This window comes from Diadema setosum, chromosome 9 (assembly GCF_964275005.1).
Source record: "Diadema setosum chromosome 9, eeDiaSeto1, whole genome shotgun sequence".
NCBI lineage: Eukaryota > Metazoa > Echinodermata > Echinoidea > Diadematoida > Diadematidae > Diadema > Diadema setosum.
Window position 1 is genome coordinate 32,310,824 of NC_092693.1, and position 9,512 is coordinate 32,320,335.

Here is a 9,512-nt window from a genome sequence, read left to right on the forward strand (position 1 = left end):
AACTTCAACAACTCTCCCAACACACACTCATACTCCACACACACACACACACACACACACACACACACACACACACACACATCCAAAAACAAAAATAGTCGATACATGAACATACTACTATCAGTTGATTTATAGGGTATCATGCTTAAGGATTATTTAGATAGAACAACTCTTCATTGTTTGTTTGCTTGTTTATTTTAGTGAAAATAGGGTGAAATGATATTCTCTCATCAAAGTATCATCATGATAATGAACTATAGCAGTGATGATTGTAATGGAAAAGGGCTGTTCTTGCTGAATGTCTCCCTAAAGTAAAACCATATTTACCAATGTTAAAAGGCTGCAAGGTAAATGACATTAGTCTCATTCAATTTGAAGTTTAATCCAAATAAATCATTATATTATGCCAAAATAACAGAAAGAAATAACTTCAGTGCCCTACATTACACACAAAAATATAAAATTGTATAGTAATCTTATTGCAATTAATTGTAAATAGATAAAAAGAGAGAAAACAGACTAACAGACCAAGACAACCCTCTGCATTAGGCATTCCAAACACTGTTTTGCTTTTAAATAAGGACCGGTCCCTAAGAACCATGTACTTATTATGAAAAGATGTGTCTCGTAATTGCAGGTTTGTGGACACATGTTACCCTTTGAAGTATCATCTCTAGCACGCTATTTATGGAAAGTGAGTATAAAGAGATATGATACCAGTTTGTTACCTCGCTGTCTTTCTCTTTTCTACCACTTTCCCCAGCTTGAGAGAGATGTCGTCACCAAGAAATGAGGGTTTGGCTTTGATGTGTCGCTGTGCGTCAACAACTTGTTAGGACGGCTTACGAGTCGACGACAGACTGGTCACTATACAGTGGAAGACACTGGTCAGATCGAGGAGGCTTCGGAGACGTTTCGTCCATCACCAGTATGAAGAGATAGGAACCAGCCTGGAGAGATTGGTGGTGAATTCTGTGATGAGAATGCAACGATGTGTGACGAAAAGGCAACTTTTTGACAGTCTACTACCACATAGGCATGCACATTGCTTATGATGAGAAAGCGAGAAGGTGACTTTTCGACAGTCGGCAGGAAATTCTGTTTAGAACAAAAAGGTTGGAAAATGACTGGGCAATGCCTGGTTTACCTGAGTAGGGAGACGAAAATTCAAAATGGAAAAGACGCCAAGGTTTGTCTTTATTCATTTCAAAACATTTTAAAGAAAATAATCGGCCTCAGGGCCTTCTCTCTTTATTCGCAATAACATTGACAAAGAAAAGAAACAACATGGGCTTATCTAAAATACAAGAAAGACGTATTGACAGTAACAGATCTAAACGAGGCGCCGAGGCAAAATTAGACAAGTCACTTTTCGCCACTCTGTGGTGTTCCTTAAGTTGTCCTTCAAATCATGCTGATCTTTTTTGAAATAGACCTCTCTGTCATTCATACAGGATTCATGCTTGATGAAAAATGCATCACAGCTTTTAGTCATATTTCACCTTATATTCTGCTGTCACTATACGCTGCAACGTTCATGTATATATGTTATCAAAGCTTTGAACAAGTGAAGACCTTGTCATTTCCCCTTTACTATAACCCATCCGTGCCTAAGTAATCTTATGACACACCCCGGAAATCTGGAATCAATAATCAAAACTTGGAGCTAGGTGTCAATATGGAGCCTATGTGTTCAAGGAAACAAGTTATATATATATATATATATATATATATATATATATATATATATATATATATATATTGAAACAAGGAAGGAAAAACTGACCAGAAACAATTGTAATAATAAATAGCGAAAACTTTGAGCAAAGAAAAAAATTAATGGGTTTTCATCTTGATTCGAACCCAAGACCTCCGGATTACTAGACCGGTGCTCTACCGACTGAGCTATTGAAAGCCCCAGATCGGTGTTCGTCCCAAACCCTTAATTCTCTTTGCTCGTGTGGTCAGAAGCATAGTGTGTGCATGTGTGCCACACACACAGCTCAGTCTGTAGAGCACCGGTCTAGTAATCCGGAGGTCTCGGGTTCGAATCCCGATGAAAACCCATTTTCTTTGCTCAAAGTTTTCGCTATATATATATATATATTATATATATATATATATATATATATATATATATATATATATATATATGTTGTTTTGTTTTATTGCATAAGCTCATAGAAAATATTAAAGTACAGTTTTCCAAAATTCGTATACCATGTGCAGTATCACTGTTGACCTTGCAAAATATAACAGAATGAAACAAGCAAAATTATGACAAATTTCACCGTTATCTCGCACGGAAGAATAACGTTTGAAACTATCGTGAAATGTCCTCATGTCTCATGCCAAATAAGAATACACGTATAGGTCGCAAATAATTCTTATCAAAAACAATAAAAAAGAAGAAGAAGAAGAAAAGAGGCGAATGTGTGTTATGCGGTTCACCTCGCCGGTCGACCTTGCACAAGTCGAAGAGATTATTCTACCCGGATAGATGTGAACACGTTCTTATTTCGCTTTGTAAGTCGACATTCACGTAAGCCGAAGGATTGTCTCCAGTTCTCTTGGAAAAGACATGGATTTCGGGGAGGTTGACTGTAGGTCTGATGAATCTTCTACACGTCTTACTGACGTAATTAAGTATGATAATCATCTTAGGGGGTCGAGAAATTCATAAAGACAATCCTTTGCCTGACGGTCATAACTCACAAGGTTATTGCAGGTTATCACAATTCTGGACAACTGTGATGTTTAAGGATACAGTTAGCTTTTGTCCTATCGTAAAGATTAAACCTGGTAATTAGTTAGGTGTGAATGCAATGCGAGAATTTTGAAACAATGGCATCGTCTCCTCATCTATCAAAATACAGGCTTGTTCATCAACATCACTCTTCCATGGAAACGTAAACCCTGAAAATTTGATAACTCTTAGAGTAGACACGCCTTTATGTCCGAATTCAAGGAAACTCCTATTTTGTAATACCTTGTTTATCAAATGCAACTTTACAGTGAAAGACAGCTGGATACGGGAAGGAAAAAATGACAACAGAGATATTTGTTTGCTTTTTACAGCTTTAGAGGAGTAATGTTAATTGTCGCTTGGTTTGCAAAAGATGATTAGAGGAACAGATCGCTCCGCAATTGATTTCTATTCGAAAAAAAAAATGATGCTGATGATGATAGTAGTAAAAAAAGATTAGTAATTTCTGTTTTAAGGCGGGAAACATTCCGCTGGCTGAGCAGCCGATAAAGTAGGATGTGAACCGGATGTGCAGCGGACGTAGAATGATTTCCGGAATCGATTCCCTCTACCGATAAAAGTACACGCTGAATAGCTGTACTTGTGCGCTTGGCTTTTTCGTCATTGTCTGTTAGCCTGATCGCTTTGGCAGCTCACAAATCTGTAATGATTTCATGATTTCGTTTTCGCAGTTTTCCCCCTCACAATACCTGCAAAACAACGCAGTATTCATATAATATTATTATTCATATATATATATATATATATATATAGCGAAGAATCAAGAAATAAACTAGTAATGCATTATTTCGCCAATAAGAATGAGTTTATTGAACAACTCAAGAGTTGTTCAATAAACTCATTCTTATTGGCGAAATAATGCATTACTAGTTTATTTCTTGATTCTTCGCTATATTGGAGCCAATACGTGAATTCGCAACATATATATATATATATATATATATATATATATATATATATATATATATTGATATGTATTGATATGTAGCGAAAGAACGAAAATACAAAGAGCTTTTAATTCATTACTCTCATTAATTCTTCTTTTAGACTTTCAAGCAAATATTGCGCTTGTTGGCATTACAAATATGAAACTTGAATGTGAAGCGTCGGTAAGCGGAAGTTTCGAGAATCCTTGACCAGATTCGCTGTACTTTTACAAACCAAATTGACACGTCACATGATAGGTGTGATACTTTCGTATGTGTCGTTGAATTGGGGAGCAGATAATATCGCTACTAACTCGTTTGTTCAATCTTCTTTCCAATCATCATGAATAAACGAAAAAAATAGTTTCAAGACCTTGTCGTATTATTTTTGTGCCTTTTTAGTTTCATCCTGTATCAAGTCCTTGCTCTGACTAATATTCATAGTCCTTTTATTGAACAAAACTAATCTATAAATTGAGGAGTAATACCTCCTTTTGTTTGACCCAATTGATCAAAAGGTCATGCTATATGGAATGGCAAAAACATATATTTTTTTTTTTCATACAACTATTCATTAGTTGTGACTATGACAATAAACCAAGGACACGATATGAGCACCATTGTCCTCAGTACTGCATAGAAATGTACTGCAATCGTGCTGTGGCGTACTTTTTTTTTTTTCCAAACGTAATTACCACGTAACGACACCCATCGTTTTACAATGCTGTTTTATGTTGCACACAAATTTTAAAGTTTTAGTCGTTTTGATATTGCACATACAAATGTTAAAATAGAAGTAGTAATAATGATAACAATAATAATAATGATAATAACAACAACAGTACTGTTTGTTTGTATATTTCCATCAGCTGGTCTTTCATGGGATCCAGTTGGATGTGAGGTGGGACCACTTCACCGGGTTAAACACCCTGCTCTTTGCGATGAATGAATGAAGCGGGATCTTTTACGTGCACGAGTTGTGACTCTCTCATACACGGGACCTCCATTTTATGTCCTATCCGAGGGACAGAGTGTTTTGCCTCTTGCTAGAGGGGACGGTATGCTTACACACAACATTACTCATTCCAGACTCGGGTTCGAACCCGGGCCCATAGGATCGTGAGGCAGACGCGCTACCGACTGAGCCAACTCACCGCCCAAATTAATATTAATATCTCCAAATGAAAAGCTTGGAATGTATTGCGCACGGTCAGGAGGGAGAGGACAGTGATTGAATAGTTATTATCTTCATCCACGGGAGGAATCTAAGTCTGTACTATTGTTTATCCAATGACTTGCTTTTGTCTCAGTACACTTTTTGTACATTCTACCTGTCGATGACAATATTAGGCGGTAAAACAAGTGAAAAAAAAAAAGTTCAATTCAATTCAATTCAATTCAATCCAATTCGATTCAATTCAATTCGATTCAATTCAATTCAACTCAATTCAATTCAATTCGATTCAATTCAATTCAACTCAATTCAATTCAATTCAATTCAGTTGAGTCCAATACAATTTAATTCAATTAAAATTTTCAACAAAACACAGAATAAATCACGAATTATCAGAAAGGCGTACATTCAACTGTGCAAAGATAAATGGTAGTCAACAAATAAAGATATACATGGGCATACAGGCAAAGTTATGTGTCACAGAGGAAAAAAAAAGGAATCGAGAAGTTCACTAAGAACATACTTGCTTACTTACATTTGTAATTAATAATTTGCTATCATTCATAACGCCCAGCTAACTGCAGGTAACAGATATAGTACCTCTACAGAGTTTCTAGTCACTTGAGAACGTTGTAGTCAAATGAATAAGGTGTAACTCCTTGGTGTAAACAAGTAAAGAAAAAAAAATCGCGTGGTTTCAACAGCTCAGGATAGGATACCCCGAGGCGGATCTCCACCTGTGAAAACTACTCAACTTTCACAAGCTGAAATGGCCCTGCCGAGTCGCGTGGCTGCAGGAGTACACGTGGCAAAAATACTTTTTTTTTTTCGAAGTCGTTTTATCCATCAAAACACACAAGCATACATAAACACACATATACACTCATGCACACACACACACACACACACACACACACACACATGTACACGGACACACACACACAAACGCTCACTTACACACACACACGTAAGAATTGTATAACTGTTTCTTTCAAAAGTACCATTGTAAAAATTGTGAATTCAAATTGATAAATGTTTTCATTAGCTTTTAAGAGTTTTACATGTAATACAACAATCAACATCCTTCACTTTCCACAACAGTAATGTATCAATGTTGGATCAGAACAAGCAACAGGACGGAACAACAAAATGAAACATGAAAAAAAGAAAGAAAAAGAAAACAGAAGTCAGGGTGTGGTAGTGATTAGAGAAGACTTTCATTTTGACGCGTGGCTTGGGAGAGACTCCCCACAGGGACCCTCGAACCGTCACACCATTTGGCCTTAAACGCAAGCAGATAACAGAAAAAAGCAGAGGTGTGATTCCGTTTATTTCTGCACAAAGAAAAGGACAATCCAATTCGTGGTTCATGCTGTCTTTGACCCCACGGTAATGATACGGGATTGATGGAACAAGAGGCTGCAGTGAAACCGCAACAGTAACTCCAAGAGAAGGTGGGACATGAAAGGGGGTGATGCTTACTTTCTCGTTCCCTTGTTGGTCACGATGGTTGTACTGGTGTTGCTGCTTCTGACCTGTCTCCCCTTCACTCTATCTCTCGCGTCTTCCTCCTTCTCCTCTTTCTCATCATTTTCACCTTGCTCCTCACTGTTCTTCTACTCCTTTGTCTTCTTATCATCCTCTACCCTCATCTCCTATTTTTTCCTCCAGTTCCTGTTTTAATTTTATTTGATTCGATTTATTCTCTGTTTGCTATTTTTCTTCAAGTACATCAAATTTTCTGCAATTTCATTAATATTGTACAAAACAAGGGTAGTATGAATATTTTCAACAACTTATTATCATTATTCTCATCAGTTATACAATACATCTGTAATATAATTACATGAGTTACATCTTAATATGCATACAGGCCAACTGCCAAGAATAAGTACAAAGCTTGACTGTTTGGCAAATCGGTTCTTCTTCAACCGTTTTCTTCTTATTCTTTGCGTCTTCTTCGAAGCGAGAAGTGAAAACGCAAAACTTGTTGGGTCGACGTTCTGAAGCAGTGGTGGACATCAGCAGCCATCGGCGGAATCTTTGTACTTCACACAGTACTGCAGCTACACTCTCATTTGATTTCGATTACGTGTTTATTAGCCTGAATGGAATACTGCGTATGATCGTCAAGGGCCCTTCAAAACATAATGGGGGGGGGGGGGGAATAACTATTTCCATGTACCTAACCTATTCTTTTCAGATTTCACTTTTCTAGCAAACCTTTCATCATCTTACCATTATGTGGTTAAATACGCGAAGAGACTGCGACAGAAATTATCTAAGTCTCCACAGTGCCATAAATGTTCCGAAAAAAAAAAGTACAAAAGCAATTGAATTATATTATTCTATACTGTCTGTCAAGATTGTGGCAAGATTGCTTTATAAGGGATGCATTTGTACAGGTGGACTTGCCACTTTGGCGTAATGTTATGACAATTTGCAAATGGGAAAAATAAAAGTTCATCTTATGATCTCGTGACAACAATTCTTTGAAGGCACAATTTTTTTCTTGATATTCTCAAAGGATGTATCTATTTTTGCACGACTTACCCGCTCCCCCCATGGAGACTGACATCCTTATAACTTTGGCGTTTTCACATCAGTAGATAGTTCTCCATGTAGACCCTTGCCCATACCATTGGAGGGAAATAAAACTTCATGGTCCCTTTTTTTTTGTTTTTTTTTGCTTGTAAAATTTGGAATGCTTTTGAATTCCTAAATCTATAATGGATTATGAGTGCCTTTTAATTCCTGAATCTATAAGCGATTCTAGGAAGGTAAAAGCTCCCATATAAAATTTGTCTTTTTTTTTCTTTTGTGCAGATTTAATGCTCTGAACAGTAACATCTGCTATTGCTTTTCTCCATTACAAAATATTCATTGGATATCAGGCGTGCAAAGCAAATAGATGATGACAAAATGACAATTTTTGCAGCAAATTCTAACTGGACCTAATGACTGAAAAATGATTGCGGTTCTTTTACTCAAAATCAAATCCAAAATAAAGAGACAATCAATGATCTCTGTATAGTCTAATTAAGGAATATAGGAAAAGCGTGTTGAGTCTCCAAATTTGACACATTTAGAGCAAATCAGCCTAATCAACCACAACTTATTATTATTATTATTATCATTATTATTATTATCATTATTATTATTATCATTATTATTATTATCATTATCATTATCATTATTATTATCATTATCATAACGAAGTATTCATCAAGCTGCTACTCCTTGTGTTTTCATTTTGATAGTGATAGATAGTGACTCACGTGATAAGAATGTGAGGCGTTCAAATCTGCTTAGGCGCCATAAAGCATTCTATAACGTATTCTAGACTCTTATTCCACCATCGTTCTCGTCGGGATAGCGCTTTATTCACTCCATCAAATTCTGTTTTATCTGCGAAACAATGTACTGATACCACGACAAAAGTGCCTGAAATGTCGGGAAGGTTAATTGGCGATATGCCATGTGGTAATGTTGCATGTTATTCTGGAGATGCCGACTCCTGGCATGTGTCTTTCGTCAAAAGCACTCCGTTAGTTTTATCTGTAAGCATTGTTCTGGGTGGTCTCTATAGCAGGGATTGTCGCAGAAATCGAGAAAAGGAAACAACGTGGTAAACAGAGGCGACATGCATCATGATACTACACCCCTCCCCCTTTCAAAGTGTACCCATTTACTCAGTGCTAAATTTTACAATGGAGCGTAAACACGTCCCTTCGCGTTTGTCATGAACTAATATCTAACATGACCTGTATTGGTTTGCTTTGTTATTCTCTCCGACAGGCAAATGCATAACTAGAGTCCTTTTATTGGCATGTTTAGTTCCATCCCTGGATTCTTACCTTCTCCAGCATTTATAGCTTACAATCGTTGACATTAGCTTGTCATGCAATATTTGTCAAGGTGTATGTTCTCGTTTTACAGACATGTACTGCTAAAACTTAACGAATTCTTTTAAATTACATCTGACAATGATCATATCCACAGGCTGCTGCACGTCGGGTGTGCGCCTGTTCGCTTGTTCGTCATAGGTGGCGCCATAGCTTGTAGGAATAGCCTCATTATTGAGCTCGTAACCAGCTACCAACACCATCTGCCAACATGGCCAATGTCGACGCAAAACTAGCTGTGCAAAATATGTAATAATATGTAAACAACAACAACAAAGCGAAAAAAGAGCATGGCGAGGATGATGTCAAAACACTACCAGAGGTCTCATCATGGAGCTGCGCCGTTAAGATAGGCTGTATGACTCGTGGGCTGTACAACTCATGTATCCCCCTTATTTTGGGGGCAATAAGTGGTCGTGGACTCGCGGGATGACCCCGCTCATGGGACCATCATGATCAATCTTGCGTGAGTCGGATTTCGGTTTGATTGACATTGATTTGTCTCAGGACTTTGTGAAAAGCATACGTTTATTATTTTTTTCGATCCCTCTTTCTCTTTCCCCATTCTTTGATTTGGATTTGATTTGGATTTGATTTATTATCTTTATGCCATTTTTTAAAGAATACATCAATTTTCTGCAATTTCATTAACACATTACAAAATAACAGTGGCATACTTTCAACAATTATCATCGTTTTCATCAATTATACAATACATCTGTAATATGATATGAGTTACA